At 33.3% G+C, this 15,495-nt stretch overlaps 2 long non-coding RNA genes across 2 annotated transcripts; both read left to right on the top strand.

Moving 5' to 3' along the window:
- The first annotated feature begins 6,692 nt into the window (after window positions 1-6,692).
- Window positions 6,693-7,809, top strand: LOC107957439 (uncharacterized). The gene is made up of 2 exons (XR_001700444.2): window positions 6,693-6,831; window positions 7,188-7,809. It is a non-coding gene; the product is annotated as an uncharacterized lncRNA (long non-coding RNA).
- Window positions 7,810-10,882: 3,073 nt separating this feature from the next.
- On the top strand, window positions 10,883-11,840 carry LOC107961206 (uncharacterized). The gene is made up of 2 exons (XR_001701217.2): window positions 10,883-11,210; window positions 11,419-11,840. It is a non-coding gene; the product is annotated as an uncharacterized lncRNA (long non-coding RNA).
- The last annotated feature ends 3,655 nt before the right edge of the window (window positions 11,841-15,495 follow it).

The raw sequence follows: 15,495 nt of genomic DNA, 5'->3' as shown, positions 1-15,495 counted from the left end.
CATCCTGGATAGGATCTGGTGAAGAGTCTAGGGGAACCGGATTCACATCGATCAAGTCACCGGATTCACATCGATCAAGTCACCACTACCTTGTGAATCCACTTTCTCCATCTTATCAATGTCATCAATGGTCTGATCCTCAATGAAGACAACATCTCTGCTTCTCACGAGTTTCTTCTGAACTGGATCATAGAGTCTATAACCAAACTCACCATCTAGACCATAACCAATAAAAATGCATTGTCGAGCCTTGGCATCCAACTTGGATCTTTCATCCTTTGGAACATGAACAAATGCTTTACAACCGAACACACGTAGGTGATCATATGACACGTCTTTACCAAGCCAAACTCTATCTGGCACATCACCTTTCAAAGGAACACTAGGAGACAGATTTATCACATGTGTCACTGTATTCAAAGCTTCAGCCCAAAATGATCTTGGTAACTTTGCATCTGACAACAAACATCTGACTCTCTCAATCAATGTTCGGTTCATTCTTTCAGCTAACCCATTTAACTGTGGAGTCTTTGGTGGTGTTCTCTGATTTCTGATTCCCTGTTGCAGACAATACTCATGAAACGACCCTGTGTACTCGCCACCATTATCAGTACGAATGCACTTCAACTTCTTCCCAGTTTCTTTTTCAACTGATGCTTGAAACTGTTTAAACACCTCAAAGACTTGATTTTTAGACTTCAAAGTGTAAACCCATAGCTTTCTTGAACAATCATCAATGAAAGTCACAAAGTAAAGTGCACCACCATGTGATCTTACTTTTATCGGACCACAAACATCTGAATGGACCAACTCTAGCAACTCTGATTTCCTATGAGGAGGATGGCTTCTAAATGAAACTCTTTTCTGCTTTCCTGCTAGACAATGAGCACAATTCTTCAGTGTAGCATTCTTTAAACCCAAAAGTTGATTCTTCTTCGCTAAACAGCTAAGCCCCTTCTCACTCATGTGACTGAGTCGTTTATGCCACAACTCAGTTGAGTTGTCATTCAGTGTCACATTCACCGTCTCTCGAGAAGTCAAAGCTTGCATCAAGTAAAAATTTGAGCTCTTCTTTCCTCGAGCCACAACCAAGGAGCCTTTAGTCAGCTTCCACTGCCCTTCACTGAAGGTGTTACAGAATCCCTTATCATCAAGCTTTCCTGCAGAAATCAAATTCAAACGGACATCCGGTGCATGTCTAATATCCTTTAGAGTTAACTTTGTTCCATTGTTACTTACCAAGCTAACATCTCCCATACCAATAACCGAAACCAAACCATCATTACCCATCTTCAATACCCCAAAATCACCAAGAGTATAAGATGTGAAGAATTCCTTCCTCGACGTGACATGAAGTGATGCACCAGTATCAATCACCCAACTAGTCTCGTCGCATGCTAGGTTGACCAAATTCTCATCACAAATAACTAACAGATCTTCACGAGTAACAGTAGCAACACGCTCGGATTTTTCATCGTCATTCCGATCGTGTTTATCACCACCACCTTTGTTCTCTTTCTTCCACTTGAAGCAATATTTCTTGATATGACCTTTCTTACCACAATGATGACACTCAAGATTCTTGTATCTCGATCTTGACTTGCTTCGGCTTTTATCTCTACCCTTTCCATCTTTGTCTCTGTTTCTCCCCCTGTTCTCGATAACCAACACCTCGGACTGTGATGTAGAACCCTGAGATCTTCTTCTAACCTCTTCATTCAACACACCACTCTTAGCCAAATCCAAAGTAATAATACCCTGTGGGGCAGAATTAATGAGTGAGACTCGAAAGGTCTCCCAAGAGTCTGGTAGAGTAGCAAGCAACCAAAGTCCTAAAATCTCGTCATCAAATTTGACACCCATACCAAGCAACTGATTCATCACACTCTGAAATTCACTAACATGGTCAGCTATAGACATTCCTTCTTTATATTTCAGCGCCATCATTTTCTTCAGCAAAAATAACTTGTTATTGCCCGACCTCGAAGCATACAAGCTTTCAAGCTTCTCCCACAATGTTCGAGCATGTGTCTCTTGATCAATGTGGTTGTAAACATTTTCTTCAAAAAATTGCCGAATAAAGCCACACACTTGTTGATGCTCAAATTCCCATTCTTCATCACTTTTCGAATCGGGTTTTTGAGTAGTAAAGACCGGAAGATGCAAAGCCTTCACAAACAACAAGTCCTTCATTTTATTCCGTCAAAGTTGATAATTTGTGCCATTCAACATAATCATCTTGCTCGTATTAATTTCCATAATTACCTGACACAATAACCAAGCTCTGGTACCAGTTTGTTGGGAAGAAACCGAACAACCGAAACAAAGCGAAAGCACAACCAGTGTTCTTTCTCTCCTTATAACTCCTGTCAAAAATTATGGCAAGCACAATAGCACAAGATATGTTCTCTAGCAACCTTAATCAACCACAAATCAACTAATGCAACCACAACAAAAATAAATAGAGACACCGGTATTTTTACGTGGAAAACCCCTTTAAATCAAGGGTAAAAACCACGGGACTTTAGAGTCCGATCAAGAGTTCCACGATCATCAAATGTTCAACTACAAGATCACAATATCAAGCCTACAACAAGCATTCAACTCCGACAAGGCTAACAATATGTAATCTTTAGCAAAAGAGAGAAAAATGAGAGAATATCACCAAAAACGTAGCTGCTGAAAAATGGGTATTTCCGACACTACAAGTCTCGGATGAAAAATCCGACCGTACAAAGTCAAGAACACCTTATCACCTAGCTGCTGTCCAAAAATCAGCTCAATCGAACCACGGATGGACCTTCGATCGAAGAGTTGATCACTGCTGCACCAAACTTGAAAAACTGAAATTTTCTTCTCTCTTTCTCTCTGTTTTAATTTGAGATTTTTTTTTGTTGTTTAGCTCTGCAAAAATTTCTACCCACATCACCCGTTAAAAGCCCCCCAAAAATGGCTTTAGACAAAACCAAAAAGAGACAATAAAATGTGGCAGAAATTATGGGTTTCCCACATAGTGGGACGCACACCTAACAAGTAGTGCCAAGTACTTGATGCCAAAGGACCAAGTTTTAGTTTTCAGTTGCTTAATTCGGTTCCAAATATGAGCGACTGATGCTGTTTATGGATCTGCCTTCTTGATATCGTTCTTTGCTGCTACATGTTTTAGCCATTCCTTGCTTCAATGATTTTACAATTGCTTGAGGTGCTGCTATTATTACACCGACTATAGCAGCTGGTTGCTGCTGCCTGCACTGATTTTAGTAGCTTCTAGCTGCTCTGTTTTGTAGTTTACTGCCTTAAAAATTGCAGCTTCAATTTGGTGAATTAAGGTTGCCAAGTCAGTAAGGGAGAAGCAAGAAAGAGACTAAAAATGGTTGATGCCTTCATAGTTTGCCTCAAGTAGTCTCAAGCTGTCATAAGACTACTTGTTCCCCCCAGTTGTTGTTGCCACATGTTTGCAAAATTGCTCCAAAATGGGTTGCAAATTATTTAAATAATTGCACAGATTGTTTCAAACGTTACTTGTTATAAACAACATTTAGTCACTGCCATTTGAACTCACTGTATGATGCTTAAGTAGTTTGTGTCTTGTTTCAGATTGGTGCAAACACCTCTTACTTCCCTGCAAATCAAGCTAGGTAAAACTATAAAAAGGTTTTTTTGTCTTTTTATTTTCTAGGCCTTTTTTTTTCATTATTTATTGAGTTTAATTGCTTTATATCGTTAGCAGCAAAAAAGTTCATCTTTCTCGGTAACCAACACTGCCAAGGAAGCTCAGATTCACTGAGGAACCTGTAGCATTAAGAATCTATCCACAAAAGATATACAATTTTTAATTGTTTTTGAAAACAGTTTAGGGGAGATGAAGTTCATCATTCAGTTACAAACACCAAGCAGAAGGAACATGTTTCAGGTAACATATCTAACAAGCATCCATCTATAAACATCCAAGGCTTTATTTAGTAGCATTTTCTAGTAAGAAAAAACTACTGAAAACATACCGTCGATGTAGAAATCCCTGTATCTGAGCAATGAAACAAATAAACATGGGAAATTTATTTTTATATATATGGTTGATAGTAAAACTATAACACAGAACTTAGTCCCCATTCAAACTCTTTGTACTTTTTCCCCTGCTAAACAAATGCTTTAGAAAATATACTACTTTGTCCTTCATGACATGATTGAATATTCCTCAATCAATGTTTTTTTTTTTAAAATAAGTTCTTGACTTGATTCAACTTGTTGGAGAATTAGATGTTTTATAATAATGATATGACCACAACTGCATGCTGATAATTTTGATCATTGACATTGTCGAAACCATTTTTTGAAAAAAAAGGGGGAATCGACTTAGATTTTGAAAATGGAAACGAATAGTGGAGTCGCCACCAATCTTTTTTGATGAGGTGTGATTGGGTCACCTCGAATTACTTATTTTAATAAAAGTTAAGATTTATTAAAACGGCAATTTATTGTCTACGAAAATCAGAAAATGAGTTCGGGAGTCGGTTACGCACGAGGAAGGATTAGCACCCTCGATATGCCCAAAATTGGTACCCAGTTGATTAATTAGTGTCATAGTATTGAAGATTTGAAAACTTGAAAAAATTTAAAATACGATCCCTCTTTGAATTAATGCTAAAAAATGATTGAATAAATTAAAACGGATGTTAAGGACTCTCTAATCTCGAGGTAATAAAATATCATGCCCAGTAAGTTAGGACAGAACATCTCGAACTTTGAGACTGAGCTTGCCTTTTATTTAAAATTAATGTATTCTAATTTTTTTAAAAGGATATTCGGTTAGTTAGGGTGAACGAGGAAAATCGAAACCCAGTAAGTTAGGGCACATTTCCTCAAATTTTCGAACACCGAATATTGACTTTATTTGCAGAAAGTCTTATTTCGAGGTAACAAAATGTCATACCCGGTAAGTTAGGGCACCACACCTCGTATCTCCGAAAATAAGCGTTTTTAAAATTCGTATTATGATTTATAAGAATATTCCGTGATTTAGGTTAAATGAGAAAAATTGAAACCCAGTAAATTAGGGCACGATTTTCTCGAAATTCTAAACACGGAGTATCGTTTTTTTATGAAAAAAATTGTTTACTTCGGGGCAAGGTTAATATAACATAAGTTGCAATAAAATGAGATAATAAAGAATGCGTGAATAAATTCGAATTTCGATATTGATAGGCATAACAGAATAAATATAGAAGCAAATGTGAATGATAATAATAAGAGCTGAAATAAAATAAATGAAGAAACGAATAATAATAAAAAAAAACAGAAAAGGAAATAATAATTAAGCTAAAAATATTTGAAATTAAAAAAGAACAAGTAATAAATAAACAATCTTATGTAAAGCTAGAAACGATAGTATAGCAATAATAGTATTAATAGTAATAATGCAAGTAATAAGTACTTTTAAAATTTAGAACGATATATGAAGATATATATATATATATATGTAAGTGTATCTATAAATAAATAATATATAATGTGAGTGAGAGAAAAAAAAGTATATTTAAAAAGTAAGAGGTAAAAATATAGTAATAATAATGATAATAATATTAAAACAAAATAATAAGCAGCAATAGTGAAAACAATAAGTATAATAATAATGATATATAAAAAAAATAATATTATATATAAAAAGTATATATATACATGTATAATGAAGTATATGCAAATATTAATAATAAATATAATAGAGGTAAAAATATAATAATAACATGTGCATAATACGGTATTAAGAAATATAATATAATGTTAAAGATATATACATAATAATAAAAATATAATATTAAAAGATATATATACGTAATATATAAAAAATGTATACATGATATAATATTAAAATATTTACATAGCGTATACGTGTTAGAAATAATAATAATGTTAAAAAAAATAACTATTAATAATGTTACATAGATATATACATATATATTAAAAATGAATACATGATAATATGAAAAGTACGCACATAATATATATACATAATATATTAAAAATATATACATAATATATAAATATATATATGCGTAATATGGAGCATAATACATATATATATTAAAAGAATACATAGGTGACATGCAAATACATTAATAAGAACAATAATACTAAAAACTAATGATAATACTATATAACATATATATAAGTATCAATTAAAAACGATAATGATAGAATGCTAATAAATAAAATATACAAACATAATAACAATAATAAAATATAATATTATGAATAATATTAAAATTAAAATAGAATAATGAGAAAAAAGTAAAAAAAAGGACGAAAATCAAAACAAGAACGAATTTTGGAGCGAATTTCAAAAGAAATAAAAAGAAAACGACCAAATTGCAACACGAGCACAACCTATAAGTACTGAAAATGTAATATTCCCCCCATCTTAAAACGTAGCACGTGGCCGTGGACCAAGTTGAAAAGCAGGACAAATTCCTGGGTAAGATTAAAATTAAAAAAAACTTAATCGCGAAGTCATGTGAAAGCGGAGGGGTTAAAAGCGCAAATAACCCCTCCGCTTCAAAAACACGCAGATCCCATGCCGAACGGGTCTGGTAGGCCCGCTACACCCCAAAACGACGTCGTTTTACGCCATTGGGGGGAGGGCCAAAATGCTGCCGTTTTGGTCAGCCTATAAAACCCAATTTTTTTTTAAAATCATTCATTTCTTTGCTGTTTCAGAAAACAAGAGGGAGAGTTCTCCCTTTCTCTCTGGAAAAATCCCAGATCCCGGCCAGGAGGAGTTGCCGGACCACCGCAGGGTCACCGCTGGCCACCGCGCGGTGGCCGGAGTTTCGAAAGGTATTATTTTTTTTATTTTTTTATATTTTTTTGGTCTATAAATATGTACGTGTATGCTGTATTTTTTAAAATATAAAATAGAGAAAGATATGTATAAATAAGTCCGAAAAAAAGAAAAATAAGAAGAAGATGGATAAACCTTCGATTTGAAATCTTCGGATTCCCTTCTCTGTTTTTTTGCTGCGATTTTATGCTTATATTTAAATTTGTTTGTTGTTGATAAAAATCTGCCTAATATTTTGTATTAGCCAAAAAAAATTTTGCCGACCTTACAATAGATTTTTGCTTCCCTTTTTATAACCATTTACATGATTTTTAATACTATTATCTGTCCCCTCTTCTTTTGATCTTTGCAGGCAAGTGGGCGGTGCTGACATGGGTGGTGAAGCAGGTGGAGCAGGTGACTGGCATGGGGCGATGGGATGTTGGCGGCGCTAGGGGTTGATTAGGTGATTTAGGGTTTCAGATTTTAAAACCCTAAATTTGGGCTAGTTGGGTCAACCTGGGGTTTGGGTCTGTTTTAGGTTGGGCTTTAGTTTTTTATTTGTTTTAGGTATTGGGCTAGGGTTGTAATGGGTTTTGGGTGGGTATATTTGATTTAATTTGGGCTCGTAAATTGGGCTTGTACAGACATCTGGGAATTCTGTAAAGTTGGGAGCTATTTTGGGTCTTAGATTATTGGGTATTTGTAGTAATAGAAGTGATACTCGAGAATACCTCTGTGTATATAGTTGAGGTAATGTCATCAATCTCTGAACTTTCTCTTGCTTTTCGATGTTAAGTTTAAAAGCCAACTTGCAAGCAGGGAACCTACAAAGAGCTCTGTCTCAAAAGATAGGGAGTTGTGTGTCATGTGTTGGATAGAAATTTTCTTTACATCCGACCTTGAAGTCTCGAATTCTATATCTTATGATTCAAACTTTGTATTTTGGAAGAATCTTTATGTTGTTGTAATCTTAGTTCTGACATTTCTAGTTCTATTGTTTCTTCTTATTCTATTTATTGCTAAAACAATTAACAATGGTTACAATTCTAGCTCTTTCGAATCTAATGTGACAAAAAATTCCTCAAAAAGTTTCTATAAATATGTATATTATAATTTTAATTTAAATGTAAATATGGCGTTTAAGTATATTACTTGTCGAAACTATTCTTTTAAAAAACGGGAATTGACTTTTTAAAACAAAAATTTGGAGTTGTCACTAATCTTTTGTTTAGGTGTGATCGGATCACCTAATAAAATATTTTATTTTATTAAAATATCAATTATGGTCTACGAAATTTGAGAAAACGGGTTCAGGAATCGGTTATATACGAGGAAGGGTTAGCACCCTCGTTACGCCTAGAATTGGTACTAAATTGATTAAACAATGTCCTTATGTCTAAAATTTAAAAGATATTTTGAAATAAGATTTCTTTTAAGACATTTGAATACCTCGAATTGAACATTAGGATTCCTTTGTTCAGAATGAATAAAATATCACATCCAGCACGTTAGGATACGACAACTTAAACCCTCAAAATCAAAATCACCTTATGATTTTCAAAACTTATGTATCGAAATTTTAAAAGGGTATTCGGTTATTTTGTCAAACGGTAAATCGAAACCCAACACGTTAGGGCACGATTTCTCGAATTTCTAAACACAAAACATTGCCTTGTTTTGAGGAGTTTCCAAATAAGCAATTATAAAACCGACTCCCAATATATTCGTTTGGTTTACTTAAGGGTAAAAAGCAATCGATATTGGGCAAAAATTTGAAATTTAAAATTATAATCATACAAGCATAGTATGAAGCATGGAATAAAACACATGTGAATATTATTTCATGAATAATCTAAAATAATAAGGAAATACAAAGGAACAAATTAAAGTTCATGCAATGGTAACTATGTAAATACCAACATTAATAACCAAAGGCCAATGAATTGGAAGCCAATTTTAAAAGAAATTTTGAGCAAATTGCACAAATATAATATAACAAATTTTAAAATAAAATAAAATGAATAATAGGAGAGAAAGAAAATTTGGAAAGATTACTATATAAACTATACAAAAAAAAATTAAAACAAGTAATAGATATAAGAATCTAAAAATAAGTAGAAAAATAAAATATATTAAATAGTAATATACAAAAGTTTGAAATGTATAAAAACAAATATAGATAATATGTGTAATAATAATGCATCAATGAATTTTCAAAATAAATAATATTTATAAAAGGTTAAAGTAAGTGATATATAAAGTAATATATATATGTCAATTTAAATAAATAATATATGAAATGAAAAAACTTAATATAAATAATATTTATATAGAAGTAATTATAATATATGAAAGTATTTGAAATAAACACATATGCACATGAAAATAAAATAGAAAAACAGTGTGAAATTAACAAAATAATTCAAAATAATGTGTTAAAATAATATGTTTTTTTTTACAAATGAATAACTAAAACTTAATTGAAAGAAAAACAAAATTAAAGGGATAATTTATAAACAAAACAAATCATTAAAATAGAATTGTGGGCCAAAGTAAAACGCGTACAAATGTTTGGGGACTAAAACTGCAAATAAACCAAACCCCAAAACGAATCATTTCAACGCTAACTGAAATGAACATACGGGCAAATTCCAAAGATAATTTAAAAGAATCAAAGAAAACATAAATAAGGCTCGATTGAATGTTAGCGCGAAAGAGGGGGACTAATTGCGCAAATCCCCCATTCAGAACCAAAACGCGAGGACCCTCCCCCCAGGCCGGGTCAATGCGCAGGTCCTGCTCCCTTCAAACGGTGTCGTTTTTGCTTTGTTATTTGATAAACCATAATTTATACATATTTTTATCCCATACTTAGCGCATTTATGGATGGTTTCTCTTTAGAATTGGTGAATTCGATGCTCCTAATCCTTTAATTTCATGTTTTATACTTAGGTGAGCATAGGAGAGTAAAAAAAGCAAGAAAAGGGCCGAAAATGGAGAAAATGGACCCACGTGGGAAATCAACACGGCTTGGACTTCCTCACACGAGCGTGTCACATGGTCATGTCCATCTGGCAGGATCGAAGCACGACTTACACGGGTAGACTACACGCCCGTGCCCATTTAACAGCCTTGACCACGGCCTTAAGTAATCGCACACGGGCGTGTCCCTGCCGAGCCCAAGTTTAGTCCAATTCGGAAAAGGCCAATTTTGAGGGTTCTTAAGCATTCTAAAGCCTATTTAAACACCTGAGGAGGCACTTAGAAGGGGGACGCAGAGTAGGAAGCAAGTAATTACTCAAGGAAAGCCGATTGATTCATCTCAAAAGCCGGATTCATTGTCAAGACTGAAGATCTCCCTTCAATTTCCTTCAGGAGTTTTAGGTTTTCTTTATGTTTTGTTATCTTTCTTCTTTTGAGATGTTTTCTTTCATAATTATGAACTAAACCCCTTAAATATCTAAGGGGAGTGAAACCTAAGACAGATTATTATTATCTAAATTGTATGATAAATATTTGACTTGTTCTTAATTATGTGTTCTTAATTCTTGTTTTAATATTCCAGGATATTGATTCAAGTTAATGCTCTTATTCAGAGGAGGAATAGACCCTGTCTAAGAGTAAAATTGTCATAATTAAACGGAGTTGATTGCGCGCCTAGAGATAGGGTGACAAGATTTTGTCAGATTAGGGTGAAACCTAATAAAGGAATCCATAGATCGAGTTAATGCAATTCTAGGGTGTTAATTAGAAAGAGATTTCAATTATTCAACCTAGGGTTAGACGTTATTAGTCTCGAGAGAGACAATAATATAACTTAGGGATTTTTACGGATCAAGTCAAATGAATAAATCGTCTGATTCAGAGTCAAATAACAAGTGAAATCTAGGTGGATTTTTCCTTAGGTATTGTCTCAATCAATCGAATTTTCCCAAAAGTATTTTCCCAAGTTTTCTTTCTGTGCATTCTTAGTTAATAATTAGTTTAGATAACCAAACCTCTTAATTTTTAGGCTAGATAATAAAAAAGGAAGTAAATACTAGTACTCGTAGTTCCTTTGGGTTCGACAATCCAGTCTTGCTAAACTATACTACTACTCGATAGGTACACTTGCCTTAATCGTGATAATAAGTTAGTCTCAAGAACGATTCATTTATAAATCTTTAAAACCTGTTACGAATATCACGCATCACTATTTAAACCATTTTTTTTTGTTTTAAAAACATTTTCAGCTTTGTTTTTAGAAAAGAAACCCCAAAAGCCCTATAATATTCTCTACTCCCTCACTTTCCCCTTGTTCTCCAGCCGAAGGGCTAAGCTTCAAAAGCTGTCGAAATCCAACTGCGATGAACGGAGTTAAGCCCTCCAACGGCGTGAGCGCGATGCGACTTCGGTGAGTCTCCCTCTCTCTCTTATATATTTTAGTATATGTATCGTGGAATCGGATGAAAATGGAAAAAAAAAGAATAAAATAGAATAAAATAGCGATAAATAACCACCTTTAAAGTATTCTTTTGGTTGCTCTTTACTGATTTTTTTGTTTGTATTTTGTATTCAATCCCGTCACCAAAAAAACAATGAATATTCGTGGCTTTTTATAGCCCAAAGATACAACGGTTTCTTGCTATTCCCTTGCTCACGTCGCAAGTTGCGAAGATGTGGAGGAGAAATGGGCGTGGGATGTGCTACGTGCGTGGGAGCTGCAGTGTAGGTTGCGGCGTGGGTGACCTAGGGTTTCCTAGGTTGGCTGATCGTTTAGGTTTTGAACCATGGGTATTGGGCTTAACAATCAGGCTTAGAATTTGGATCAAAGTTATTTGGGTTATTTTATGTAATTGGGTTGATTTTATTCTTATCTTTGGGCCTGGTGTAACTAGACTTGGACTGTTTTAATTTACATTTTTTGTTTTATTGTTGATTTTGGTTTCCATATGGCCTGGGCAAAATGCGGGTATTACATTATTTATAATGGAGTTAAAAGTGTCTGAAAAGTTTATGCCAGTAAAAGTTTTCATTTTGTCGACATTGTGGTCAGTCCGTTGGAATTGTTTTATTGCCACCTACCTAGCCGGCAAAGTTAATATCGGCAGTTTTTATGTTTTTTGACCGGCGCTTATAGATGTTGGTAAAAGTGATTCCTAATTTTGTAGTGACTAGTGAAGGACTCTTAGTTTGGATCGAAACAATACCTCGCCCACTGTCAAAATTTTCTTATCAAACAAACACCCTTTCACTCCCTGCCATAACACACCAATTCCAAAACAAGAAACATGAGAATTACCACCATATATCCCATGGAAGTAAACCACCGTACTTTCCAATTCCAAGGTTCTTACAGATTTCCTGATAGATAAATACCCATATTTTCTTATCAAGCTTCTAAATAAGCTGCTAATCCTGCTTTAAGCGTTGACCATAACCCCATTCAACTGTCATTTATTCTCGTCTAGCCTAATTACTTCTCACTCCAAGAGGTTAGGCCTAAATTTTAAACATCATGCTCCATTCTCTCCTAACATCTCTGCCACCTTATAGTCTTTGCTTTCTCTTTTTCCACCACTGTTTGTTTTTTGCTAATCTAGTTACTATAATATTTACCAAGTGCTGAAAGTAACAGAAAAAGACTAATCAAGAGCTAGCATTTTTGAACTGCAAGACTCAATTGGAAACCCCCACTCAACATCGTCTAACAAACATGATATTTTCTAACCAAATCAACAAAAACAGAAAACCAGTTGATGATGGTATCCTGGTGATCAATAGAGCAATGTGTCACACATTTCATTTGTTTCTCCGAATCTGCAATTTAATTTAGACAAATCATTATATTACCTCCATTTTAGATGTCTTAATTTTGTAATCGGTTGTCACCTCAAATCAAGTAAATGATTGCATATGTGAGATTTCGGAATTGCTAAACTATCTGTTGAACTTTGGCCTGCAATGCAACCGCACAGAAGCATTGAACTCAACCAGTACAGCAGCAACTTTTTGCTGTTTATATGTAACTAGCTTTAGTTCTTTTGTATTTTGTCTTTAAAGTTAGTAAGATTAGTTGCTGATTTGAATGATGTTCAAATGATGTAATAGTTGATAAGTCAGCTTTATTTTGTGTGTAATTTAAGCTATGTTTTAGTCAAGTAATTAGTGGGAGCAGTTACCTTGTAACTTATATGTTTTTTTTACTTAGTGAAATTTGATATTTTTCAGTCATTTTGTTCAAATCTTTTGCATCCGTTTCTTTGCTTCAATTCTCCTTAGTTTTCTGTCAAAACACCAACACTATCACTGGGAGGAGATTCCATCAAACAAACCATAGCAGTTGCCACTATTGGCTATATGACACCAAGTGCTGCTTTCGATTTTTTTTCTTTTTATTACAACTTGTAGATAAAATTGTAAGTATCTGTGTTATTTTTCTCTTTGTGTACCATTGGGTAGCGAAGTAGTTGTGGGGCTTTCGGTTGTACATGCAAAAATGATCAGATCAAGTCATTTTTTTCTTTTATTTTTTTCTAACATGGACTCCTATGCGTTCCCTGTGTAGGGACTAGCAAATTAAAGATCCTTTGTAGGGCTAGCAGTTTGCTTTCTCGAGAGTAATGTGAAATTTTTTGATCCATGGCTTCTTACCTTATTTTAGGTCAAAATTTTTTAGCCAGGGCTTTTGAGATATAACTCAGTTTTATGTAGTTTTATAAAATTGTAGATTTTCCTATAGAAAAGGAAATTCCATAAAAAAATGAATTCTTAATTTTTAAATTTTTTATAATTAAATGATAAAGATAAAATAGGACAATAGAGGTGCAGTAAAAACATAATATTATGAGTAAACCACATTTGAAGTCATTAGGGTTTACATTTTGGTTACTTAACATTAAAAAGTTACAAAATGATCATTAAACTATTCGATAGTTTTCATTAAGTCATTGAATTATTCAAATTTTTTTTCTAAGTCATTGAGCCGTTAAATTTTTTTATATATATAAAAAAACCAGCTAGCGAGTGCCAAACAAAAATTCAACGGTCGATAAAGTAGATCGATACTTATTGATAAGTAAAAGAACATATATTAAATTCAAGTAAATCTTATGATCAATGTCAAAAATTCAAAAAAAAAATCTTAATTCACAAATTTATAATATTTAAAATCGTTTTCAAAAAATTGAATTAGAAAAAAATTCAATTAATCGAAACTGTATAAACAAAAAAGTGATATAACAATAATTTAAATAAAAATATTCAAATGATTGAGTGTTGATTTTTTACCTTGGGATAATCAAAACATAAGATTTACGTAATATTAAAGAAGAAACATTAGTCGTTAATATCGACGTGATTGCTTCAAATTGATTTGACGCAAAAGAAAATCAATAAGGTTAGACAAGGTACAGTATTATACAATAATTATCACGTGGTTGCTTCCGTTTCATTTGATGGGTGCGGATTGATTCTTCTCTTTGTGTATTTAGGGATATTTTACTAATCTAATTCAAAAAAAATTTGATATTTATAAAAATAATTCAAATTTAAAAATAATTATTAAAATGACTGAAATAAACAGTAGAGGAAGTTTTGGAAATCCAATGGTTGGCACTACTTAGTGTTTTGACTTTATGATTATTTGATGATTGTGTCAGACTTTAAAATTTTAATTTTTTTAACTTTGGGAACCCAATGGCCGGCATTAGAGTATTTTTTTTAAAATCGTATTATATTGGTATACAAAAAATCAATATTTTTTTTTGATTCTAGCCATAAAATGGCTGGCACTAGAGAAATTAAAAAAAATGGTGTTGGCCAGTAGATTGCCTACACCAGGTATCTTTTTCGTGTCCCAATGTAATTTTTTTTTACTTTGGTACACTGATGGCCGACACTAGTTAAATCTAAAAAAAATTTTGACGCCGGCTAGATATGTAAATTTTTTTTTTAGTTCTGGCCATGTAATGGTCGGCACCAAAAATGTAAAAAAAAAATTAGATAAAAAAAATGGTGATGGCTAGTGATGACCGGCACTAGGTACTTTTTTCGTGTCCCAATGCAATTTTTTTTTGTACATTGATGGTCGGCACCAGAGATGTTAAAATTTTTTTTTTGTGCTGGTCATGTGATGGCCAGCACTAGAGATATAAAAGAAATCGTTGCTGGCCAATAGATGGTCAACACCCAGGTACTTTTTTTGGTTCCCAATGCAAGTTTTTTTTAACTTTGGGACACTAATGGCTAGCACTAGTGACATTTAAAAAAAAATTGGGTGCTGGCCACTAGATGGCCGGCACAAAATTTATCAGATATATATAGGTGTTTTATCTTCCATTTAAGTTTTTGTTTGCTTTATTAGTTGAAAATCTAGATTAAAAATATTAATTTTTCTTGGTTGCGAAGGAAGCAATTTTTTTTTTAAGATTAGTTCTCAAATTTTGTTTGTTTGTGATCATTTCGATAGAGAAATGATAAATACAACTGAAGAAGGCTGTGTATTTTAAAGTCAGAGAAAAATAGGAATGATATTCAACAAGCTTGTTTCGTTGGCGGATTTAAAACAAAAAATCAGTACAAATATAGCAACCCGTTGCGGAAGCAAATGTTGAGACTGTTTTACAAATTTCCTATTTCAACTGATCCGCTCAAGTTCTCAGAAATAGAGCTTGAAGATGATGATGATCTAGTGACAA

Source organism: Gossypium hirsutum, chromosome A05, assembly GCF_007990345.1.
Source record: "Gossypium hirsutum isolate 1008001.06 chromosome A05, Gossypium_hirsutum_v2.1, whole genome shotgun sequence".
NCBI lineage: Eukaryota > Viridiplantae > Streptophyta > Magnoliopsida > Malvales > Malvaceae > Gossypium > Gossypium hirsutum.
This window is presented reverse-complemented; position numbering and strand designations above follow the sequence as displayed.